Source organism: Triticum aestivum, chromosome 3B (assembly GCF_018294505.1).
Source record: "Triticum aestivum cultivar Chinese Spring chromosome 3B, IWGSC CS RefSeq v2.1, whole genome shotgun sequence".
Taxonomy (NCBI): domain Eukaryota; kingdom Viridiplantae; phylum Streptophyta; class Magnoliopsida; order Poales; family Poaceae; genus Triticum; species Triticum aestivum.
In genome coordinates, this window is record NC_057801.1 from 718,021,921 (window position 1) to 718,032,373 (window position 10,453).

Here is a 10,453-nt window from a genome sequence, read left to right on the forward strand (position 1 = left end):
AGGCGTTACCCCTTTACCGACTGATGAAGAAGGCAGACAAGTTCGAGTGGACACCAGAAGCTGATGCAACGTTTGCCGAGCTAAAAACTCTGCTCTCCACCCAGCCGGTGCTTGCTGCTCCAATCAGCAAAGAGCCTTTGTTGCTTTATATTGCAGCCATAGGACAAGTCGTCAGTACAGTACTTACGGTCGAGCAGGAAGAAGAAGGGAAAGCCTTCAAAGTTCAGCGCCCAGTATATTATCTCTCTGAAGTTTTGACCCCATCGAAGCAAAGATATCCTCATTATCAGAAGCTCGTATATGGGATCTACATGACCATGAAGAAGGTTGCTCATTATTTCTCTGATCATGACATTACAGTCGTCAGCGACGCACCATTGTCAGAGATTCTGCACAACAGAGATGCAACTGGTTGAGTGGCTAAATGGGCGATTGAACTCCTTCCCCTTGATATCAAATTCGAGGCAAAGAAAGCCATTAAGTCCCAGGCTATAGCAGATTTCCTTGCCGAGTGGATTGAGCAATAGCAGCCGACTCAAGTTCACTCGGAGCATTGGACCATGTTATTTGATGGCTCTAAGATGTTAAATGGTTCTGGTGCTGGGGTTGTTTTGGTTTCCCCCCAAGGAGACAAGCTCAGATATATGCTCCAGATCCACTTTGATTCCTCCAACAATGAAGCAGAATATGAAGCACTCTTGTATGGGTTGCGCATGGCCATTTCACTCGGCGTCCGTCGCCTTATGGTCTATGGCGATTCAGATTTGGTGGTCAATCAGGTGATGAAGGAGTGGGACGTTAGAAGCCCAACCATGACTGGATACTGCAATGCAGTGAGGAAGCTCGAAAAGAAGTTCGAAGGGTTAGAGCTCCACCACATACCCCGACTGAAAAATCAAGTAGCTGACGATCTGGCGAAGATAGCATCCAAGAGAGAAGCCATCCCCAGTGATGTGTTCTTGGAGCATATCCACACTCCGTCAGTCGTAGAAGATCCTTTTACCGACGAAGCTCCGCAACCCAAGAGTGTTACGGATCTGACTGAGGTTGAAGTCCCTGCAGTGGTCGACCTGATCATGGAAGTTTTAGTGATCACTCCCGATTGGACAGTATCGTATATCGCGTATATATTGAGGAAAGAACTCCCGGAGGACGAAGAAGAGGCTCGACAGATGGTCCGCCGATCTAAGGGCTTTACCATGATAAGGGGACAGCTATACAGAGAAAGCGCGACTGGAGTTGGTCAGAAATGCATAACGCCGGAGGAAGGTCGAATAATCCTTGATGACATCCACTCGGGGACCTGTGGCCATCATGCGTCCTCTCGGACCATCGTGGCCAAAGCATACCGAGCCGGATTTTATTGGCCAAGAGCGAATGAAATGGCGAAGGAGATAGTCGACAAGTGCGAGGGATGTCAATTTTACTCCAATATGTCACACAAACCCGCGTCAGCTTTGAAGACTATACCACTCTCCTGGCCCTTTGCAGTATGGGGGTTGGATATGGTCGGTCCTTTGAGAACAGGCAGAAGCGGTTTCACCCATGTGCTGGTAGCAGTCGACAAGTTCACCAAGTGGATTGAAGCTAAACCCATCAAGAACCTCGATGCCGGTACTGCTGTCAGCTTCATCAGAGAATTGATATTCAGATATGGAGTCCTGCACAGCATCATCACTGACAACGGGTCAAACTTCGATTCCAAAGAGTTCAGAGCTTTCTGCACGTCCCAAGGCACACGAGTCGACTATGCTTCAGTCACCCATCCACAGTCGAATGGACATGCAGAACGAGCCAACGGTTTGATTCTCAAAGGGTTGAAACCCCGCTTGATGCGCGATCTTAAGCATGCGGCTGGTGCATGGGTCGACGAACTTCCCTCGGTGCTCTGGGGGTTAAGGACCACGCCCAACCGGTCGACTAGAAGAACTCCATTCTTCTTAGTCTACGGAGCTGAAGCAGTCTTGCCGAGTGACCTTCTCCACAATGCTCCCCGGGTTGAGCTCTACACCGAAGCTGAAGCAGAACAAGCGCGGCAGGATGTAGTCGAACTTTTAGAGGAAGAAAGGGAGATGGCCCTGATCAGATCGACCATTTACCAACAAGACTTGCATCACTTCCACGCCAAAAATGTGAAGAGTCGAGCCTTCCAGGAAGGAGATTTAGTTCTCCGAGTGGATCAGCAGAAACCACACAAGCTTGCTCCTTCTTGGGAAGGTCCCTTCACCGTCACCAAGGTTCTCCACAATGGAGCATACCGTGTTTACAATGTCGAGCATCAGATCGATGAGCCCCGAGCTTGGAACGCGGAGCTTCTCCGCCCCTTTTACACTTAAGTATTCACTCGGATGAGTTGTAATAAAAGTACTTCTGTAGTTTATTTATCAAAGACAAGAGCTTTATAATTTTCCCAGTAATTGTTATTACTTTTGTCCACATAAAACAATCCCCCAGCGGGTGGCTTTGTTGCGAATCCGATTCGCCTAAGTCTGTTAAAAAAAATCCTAACTGAGTGGTAAGCCAGCCTTCCACTCGGGGGCTTAGCTGCGAAATCCGTTTCACCTAAGATAAACAAAATCCTACCGAGTGGTAAGCCAGCCTTCCACTCGGAGGCTTAGCTGCAGTCCAAGTACTCGCCTAAGTTAAATAAAATCCTACCGAGTGGTAAGCCAGCCTTCCACTTGGAGGCTTAGCTGCAGTCCAAGTACTCGCCTAAGTTAAATAAAATCCTACCGAGTGGTAAGCCAGCCTTCCACTCGGGGGCTTAGCTGCAGCCCAGTGCTCGCCTAAGTTAAACAAAATCCTACCGAGTGGTAAGCCAACCTTCCACTCGGAGGCTTAGCTGCAGCATTACGCTCGCCTAAGTACAAATACAATGTGCGCTCTGCAAGGAGGACGAGGTGCAGGTCGACTGCTACCTTTCCCTTCTGAGCTACGCCACAAATACAACGTGTGCTCTGCAAGGAGGACGAGGTGCAGGTCGACTGCTACCTTTCCCTTCCGAGCTACCCCACAAATACAACGTGCGCTCTGCAAGGAGGACGAAGTGCAGGTCGATTGCTACCTTTCCCTTCCGAGCTACGCCACCAATACAAAATCCTACCGAGTGGAGAGCAAACCTCCCACTCAGGGGCTTAGCTGCGGCCCAGCGCTCGCCTAAGTATCCAAAATCCTACCGAGTGGAGAGCGAACCTCCCACTCGGGGGCTTAGCTGCGGCCCAGCGCTCGCCTAAGTATCTGAAATCCTACCGAGTGGAGAGCAGACCTCCCACTCGGGGGCTTAGCTGCGGCCCAGTGCTCGCCTAAGTATCTGAAATCCTACCGAGTGGAGAGCAGACCTCCCACTCGGGGGATTAGCTGCAACCCAGTGCTCGCCTAAGTATCCAAAATCCTACCGAGTGGAGAGCAAACCTCCCACTCGGGGGCTTAGCTGCAGCCCGGTGCTCGCCTAAGTATCCAAAATCCTACCGAGTGGAGAGCAAACCTCCCACTCGGGGGCTTAGCTGCGGCCCAGCGCTCGTCTAAGTATCTGAAATCCTACCGAGTGGAGAGCAAACCTCCCACTCGGGGGCTTAGCTGCGGCCCAGCGCTCGCCTAAGTATCTGAAATCCTATCGAGTGGAGAGCAGGCCTCCCACTCGGGGGCTTAGCTGCAGCCCAGTGCTCGCCTAAGTATCTGAAATCCTACCGAGTGGAGAGCGGACCTCCCACTCGGGGGCTTAGCTGCAGCCCAGTGCTCGCCTAAGTGTATTAAGGAACAAGTCGATTGCAATGAGCACTTCGCTTTAACCTGCAAAAAGACACTTCAAACCAAAGGCAAACATATTCAACATTGAATCCAAATGCGGATAACACCTAATGGAACCGAAAGTGCTCAGGCGCGAGGCCTGTTAAGGTTTGTCGGTTACAAAACTCACTCGGCATACCGAGGCAAATTTAAAGTGTCAAGCACAGAAGTTTTTTACCCCGCCTGTGGAGGGCTGGAAGGTGCAACAAACTCGTCCAGGTCAATTCCATCCGCAATCTGAGTGGCAGCAGCAATGAAGGTCTCCATGAAAGATCGGAAATCGTGCTTCTTGGTATTAGCCACCCTAAGAGCCACCAGCTTGTCCTCTTGTGCATCCTTGCAGTGAACGCGGACCAGAGACAGAGCAACATCCGCACTGCACCTGGCCGAAGACTTCTTCCACTCCTGCACTCGACTTGGGACCTCGTTCAGTCGAGTCATCAAAGACTCGAGGTCGTTCTGGAGCGTCTCTCTTGGCCAGAGTGTCGTGTCGATGCGAGAAGTTGCGACCTTCAGCCTTGCGAGATAGTCGATGACAGCAGCAACACGAGATTCAAGCCGGAGCACATTCATGGAAACTTCATCTTTCACGGGAGAGTTGATGGGGTCCAGGTTTACTTCCAGTCGACCGGTCTCCTCTTCGAAGTTCTGGCAAAATTCTGCAAACACAACCACCGAGTCAGAACAACAGTCGGAGATTACAGTTAAAATATTTGTTTGATACAAAAGATTACCTTCAAGCATGAGGAATAACTTCTTGGCGAGTCCACCCAGATAAGCCTCCAGATCGTTCTTCTTTCTCACCAACTCACTAGCCTTGTCATTCAGGGTGGTCTTGTCACTTTTCAGTCGACTGACTTCCTGGTTGGCAGCATCAAGAGCAGCTTTCAGATTGGTGTTTTCTTCTTCGAGCTTGGTCACTGAAGCCAGCTTCTCATCTGCAAGCTTGGTCTTCTCTAAAGCAGTTTTTCACATCTCCGCCAAGTCAAGGTCTTGCTTCTTCAGGGCATCTCTCACTTTGTCTGCAAAGTCACAGTGAGATTAGATTCGGAAATAAGTGAGAGGCAAAGGCAGTCGTCGAAGGCCTCACCAAACATACCTTTAGCTTCCTCCTTCGCCTTCGTCAAGTTCTCTTGGGCCAGTTTCAGATCAAGCTCGAGCTGAATGTGTTTGTTCTCCAACTCAGTATAATGAGCCGCAAGGTCACCGGATTTCTACGAAGAACCAATCGACAGATGTCAAAGACAATTCACTTCCGAGTGACTAAGGAAAAATCATAGCGTTTCTAAGACTACGGCCGAATACAAACATTCGACCATAGTCTCGGGGACTACACCCAGTGGGTGCACTCAGCGTGCCCCCACTAGTTTTATCAGTTAGAGTCGACCAGTCGACCAACAACAACAAAAAACGGGAGGTGTTCTTCAGACTATAGTCAACTGCCAGCAGTCGACCACAGTCTCGGGGACTACACCCAGTGGGTGCACTCAGCGTGCCCCCACCGGTCTATGAATCCATTCGACTTAGTCGAGTGAGGGAAAAACTTAAGACATAAAGACTATGGTCGACTGCCAGCAGCCCACCATAGCCTTGGGGACTACACCCAGTGGGTGCACTCAGCATGCCCCCACTAACCCGGAACTCTAATCGACACACCCACTGGGTGTAGGACAAACTCTAAGAATTTTAGAAAGAAGATTTTTCAGATATCATATCCTAATAGAACAGGCAGTGACCGACTGACCTGAACGTTACTCTAAAGAGCTAAACTGGTGTCGTAGGCTGCCTGGCTGGCTTCTTGGATTGCCTTCACTTGCTCCATCATGACCTCCGCTTGGCGTATTGCTTCTTTAGCAGCACTAACCTGGTCTTCTAGGACGTGGTGGGTTGAGAAAAGCGAGGGTTGAGCAGCACTCGACGATGAAGGGCGAGCACTCGTCAACGGCACCGCAAAAGATACGGTAGGCCGAGTGACATTGTCTCCCTCCACGACCAACGTCTCGGGTGTTGGCGCGTCCTGAGTCGCCCTGCCAGCAGAAGCTTTCTTGTTCCTCCTCCGCCTCAGTGGTTCCTCGTCGTCGTCGTCAGGAAGGTCAATAACAATGTTGGATGAAGCTGCAGAAAGGATCAAAATTAGAGACAATAAGTCAATCGACTGAAAACAGAATCACAAGAGTCATACCGGGTTTTGAGGTAACAGCATCCTCCATCTCGTGGTCTTCAGCCCTGGCCGAGGTATCAGAAGTAGCAGCACTGCAGTTCTAGAAGTCAGTCGATTGGCTCATGAGTCAACCAAGAACAAGTTCATGAAACGGGAAAACTCAAGACTATCATTACCCTGAGATAGTGGGGATCACCACCTTCATCTTCGGCAAGACCTTCGCCGGTTTCGACGGTGCCACTCGAGATTGCTTCGGAGCCTTCTCAGTCGGCACCGAAGAAGTAGTCCGAGGGCGCTTGGTCGACTGCATGGCGGCTGCGACCCCCTTGCCACACTCGGCCGCGGGATCATGGACAAGCTTCGAGTGTCTCTCCGAGCGAGGAGGCACAACTTCCTCCTCCTCCTCCTCTTCTTCCTCCTCACCCGAGTCATCACCCTCGTCATCATCGTCAGCATCCGAATCCCACTCCTCCGGGCTTTCGCCCCCACTTCCTTCCTCCTCCTCAGTCGGCGCTTGCGCCCCATTGGGCATCGAGTACAGCTCAGTGGTGGCCTGACAGACAGCAGAACAAGACGAAGGTCAATCGACCAATTTGCAGTGGAGCAGAACGGATAAAACAAGATTACAATTAGAAACAAATGGTCATACCGTGTCCGGTGTGTAGGTGCAGTCAAGTGGGGGAATCCTCCTAGCCCCTTGAGGGTTGTCCTTATTGTTGGGGAACGTAGTAATTTCAAAAAAAAAAATCCTACGCACACGCAAGATCATGGTGATGGCATAGCAACGAGAGGGGAGAGTGTGTCCACGTACCCTCGTAGACCGAAAGCGGAAGCGTTAGAACAACGCGGTTGATGTAGTCATACGTCTTCACGGCCCGACCGATCAAGCACCGAAACTACGGCACCTCCGAGTTCTAGCACACGTTCAGCTCGATGACGTCCCTCGAACTCCGATCCAGCCGAGTGTCGAGGGAGAGTTCCGTCAGCATGACGGCGTGGTGACGATCTTGATGTACTACCGATGCAGGGCTTCGCTTAAGCACCGCTACGATATTATCGAGGTGGATTATGGTGGAGGGGGGCATCGCACACGGCTAAGAGATCCAAGGGATCAATTGTTGTTGTGTCTAGAGGTGCCCCCCTGCCCCCGTATATAAAGGAGCAAGGGAGGAGGGGGCGGCCGGCCTAGGAGGAGCGCGCCAAGGGGAGTCCTACTCCCACCGGGAGTAGGACTCCCTCCTTCCTTGTTGGAGTAGGAGAAGGGGGAAAGAGGGGGAGAGGACGAAGGAAAAGGGGGCCGCACCCCTTGTCCAATTCGGACCAGAGGGGGGCTGCACGCCTCCTTCCTTTCAGCCTCTCTCCTCTATTCCCGTATGGCCCAATAAGGCCCATATACTCCCCGGCGAATTCCCGTAACTCTCCGGTACTCCGAAAAATACCCGAATCACTCGGAACCTTTCCGAACTCCGAATATAGTCGTCCAATATATCGATCTTTACGTCTCGACCATTTCGAGACTCCTCGTCATATCCCTGATCTCATCCGGGACTCCGAACTCCTTCAGTACATCAAAACTCATAAACTCATAATATAACTGTCATCGAAACCTTAAGCGTACGGACCCTACGGGTTCGAGAACAATGTAGACATGACCTAGAACTATTCTCGGTCAATAACCAATAGCGGAACCTGGATGCTCATATTGGCTCCCACATATTCTACGAAGATCTTTATCGGTCAAACTGCATAACAACATACGTTGTTCCCTTTGTCATCGGTATGTTACTTGCCCGAGATTCGATCGTCGGTATCCAATACCTAGTTCAATCTCATTACCGGCAAGTCTCTTTACTCGTTACGTAATGCATCATCCTGCAACTAACTCATTAGTCACATTGCTTGCAAGGCTTATAGTGATGTGCATTACCGAGAGGGCCCAGAGATACCTCTCCGACAATCGGAGTGACAAAACCTAATCTCGAAATACGCCAACTCAACATGTACCTTCGGAGACACCTGTAGTACTCCTTTATAATCACCCAGTTACGTTGTGACGTTTGGTAGTACCCAAAGTGTTCCTCCGGTAAACGGGAGTTGCATAATCTCATAGTTACAGGAACATGTATAAGTCATGAAGAAAGCAATAGCAATATACTAAACGATCAAGTGCTAGGCTAACGGAATGGGTCATGTCAATCACATCATTCTCCTAATGATGTGATCCCACTAATAAAATGACAACACATGTCTATGGTTAGGAAACATAACCATCTTTAATTAATGAGCTAGTCAAGTAGAGGCATACTAGTGACTATATGTGTGTCTATGTATTCACACATGTATCATGTTTCCGGTTAATACAATTCTAGCATGAATAATAAACATTTATCATGAAATAAGGAAATAAATAATAACTTTATTATTGCCTCTAGGGCATATTTCCTTCACTTATTCCCTGTGATTGCAGCCATCCACCTCTACAGTGTGGCGTCGTCGACTGCTTCTAGATGGACCCGACTGGTGTCTTCGGTGCCGCAATACAGCCACATCGAGTGGCCTCGGTACTGAAGTGGCTGGATACGCCGTCTAAGGAAGACCTCTAGAAGATCCATGCCCGTCACTCCATCCCGAACGAGCTGAACTACACGCTCCATCAACATTTTTACTTGAGGTTTCTCCTCAGGTAGCACCTTCAGAGAAGAGGGTTTGTCCGCTCGGTCCATGGAGAACGGAGGGAGACCAGTCGACTGCCCCGGCATCGACTAGTCTTGGCAGTAGAACCAGGTCGACTGCCACCCTCTAACCGACTCAGGAAGGGTCATGGCCGGAAAAGTACTCTTGCTCCTCATCTAAATCCCAAGACCCCCGCACATCTGGATAACATTAGTCCTCTCATCATCCGGACTCGCCTTTTTCACCGTCTGTGAGCGACAGGTGAATATGTGCTTAAAGAGACCCCAATGTGGTCAACAACCCAGGAAGTTCTCGTGCATGGACACGAAAGCAGCAAGATAGGCAATGGAGTTGGGAGTGAAATGGTGGAGTTGTGCCCCAAAGAAATTCAGAAACCCTCGGAAGAAAACACTCGGTGGCAGAGAAAATCCACAGTCTATATGAGTGGCTAAGAGAACACACTCACCCTCATGCGGCTACGGCTGACACTCGGTCCCCGGAAGCCTTGCTGACCCATGAGGGATCAGACCTTCGTTGGCCAGGTCATTGAGATCTGCCTCGGTGATGGTCGAGCGGATCCAATCCCCTTGGACCCAACCTTTTGGCAGGCGGGACCTTGACAAAGATCCGCCCCGAGTGGACGCTCGCCCCTTCGCTTTCCCCGTCGCCATCGCCTTCTTAGCGCGCTCCAAGGCCGCCATCTTCTCCTTCACCATTGTCGCCGACGAAGCACGCGAGGAGTGGGTAAGCGGAGGTGAGGGCGGGTGCAGCGGGCGGAGGCAAAGAGGGCGGAGGGAAGAATGGGAGAGCACTGTTCAAAAACCCTCGCCCGGCGCTTTATATAAGGACACTTCCGAGTGGATGACAAGTAGGCTCGGGCGCTCCTGTCACATCCCGAAACAGTCGCGCACGCGTGATACGTGGCGAAAAAGGCAGCATGGAAATTGAGGCGTCCACGCCTTATCTCATCCGAGTACCGCGGTCCGCCCCGCTTCGCGCGCTTCCCAAAATTCAGATCCCACAAAATCCACTAACGGCAGATCAATCTGTCAGACGATATCTTTCCTGCGATCCGTCGCTCGGAAGTTCACTGAAGTTCAAAAGTTCACTCGACAGAAGACAAGAATGGATCAAGGCGACTGAAATAAAAGTTGATGCCAAGGCCGAAAGAAAAATCGATGATCCAGGATACGACATAATCAAAGCACGGGAAATAGGTCGGAGAAAATCATCAACTCCTTCCTCACTCGAACCTCGATCCATTCGGGGGCTAATGATGAGGTTATGTACCTAGGGTAGGGCCATGGACCTATCTAAGATACCATACCCAAGGACATCCTTAGACGAAGCTACCTCCCAGTCGACCAAGAGGGACTTCACTCGACTAACTCAAGGACACTCGACGATGAGGATAGCCACTCGACCATGAAGCTAACCACTCGACGGCCAGGAGACCTAAAGTCACTCAGCACGCAACGGTCTATCATTAAGTAGCTTTAATAGTCTTCATGGCACTTTATAAGGGCGTTACCAGTAACCCCCTATCTTAATGTACTTTAAACCTTGCATAACTGAGGGCCGGAGGGGTCTGGCGAACTCTATATAAGCCACCCCCCCTCCTCAGTGTAAAGGGTTCGCACCCTTGTAACTCATATACACATAAACCAGTCGACCGCCTCCGGGCTCCGAGACGTAGGGCTATTACTTCCTCAGAGAAGGGCCTGAACTCGTAAAACACTCGTGTGTACAACTACTCCATAGCTAGGATCTTGCCTCTCCATACCTACCCCCCATTCTACTGTGAGACTTAGAACCACGACACCCACCGAGTTT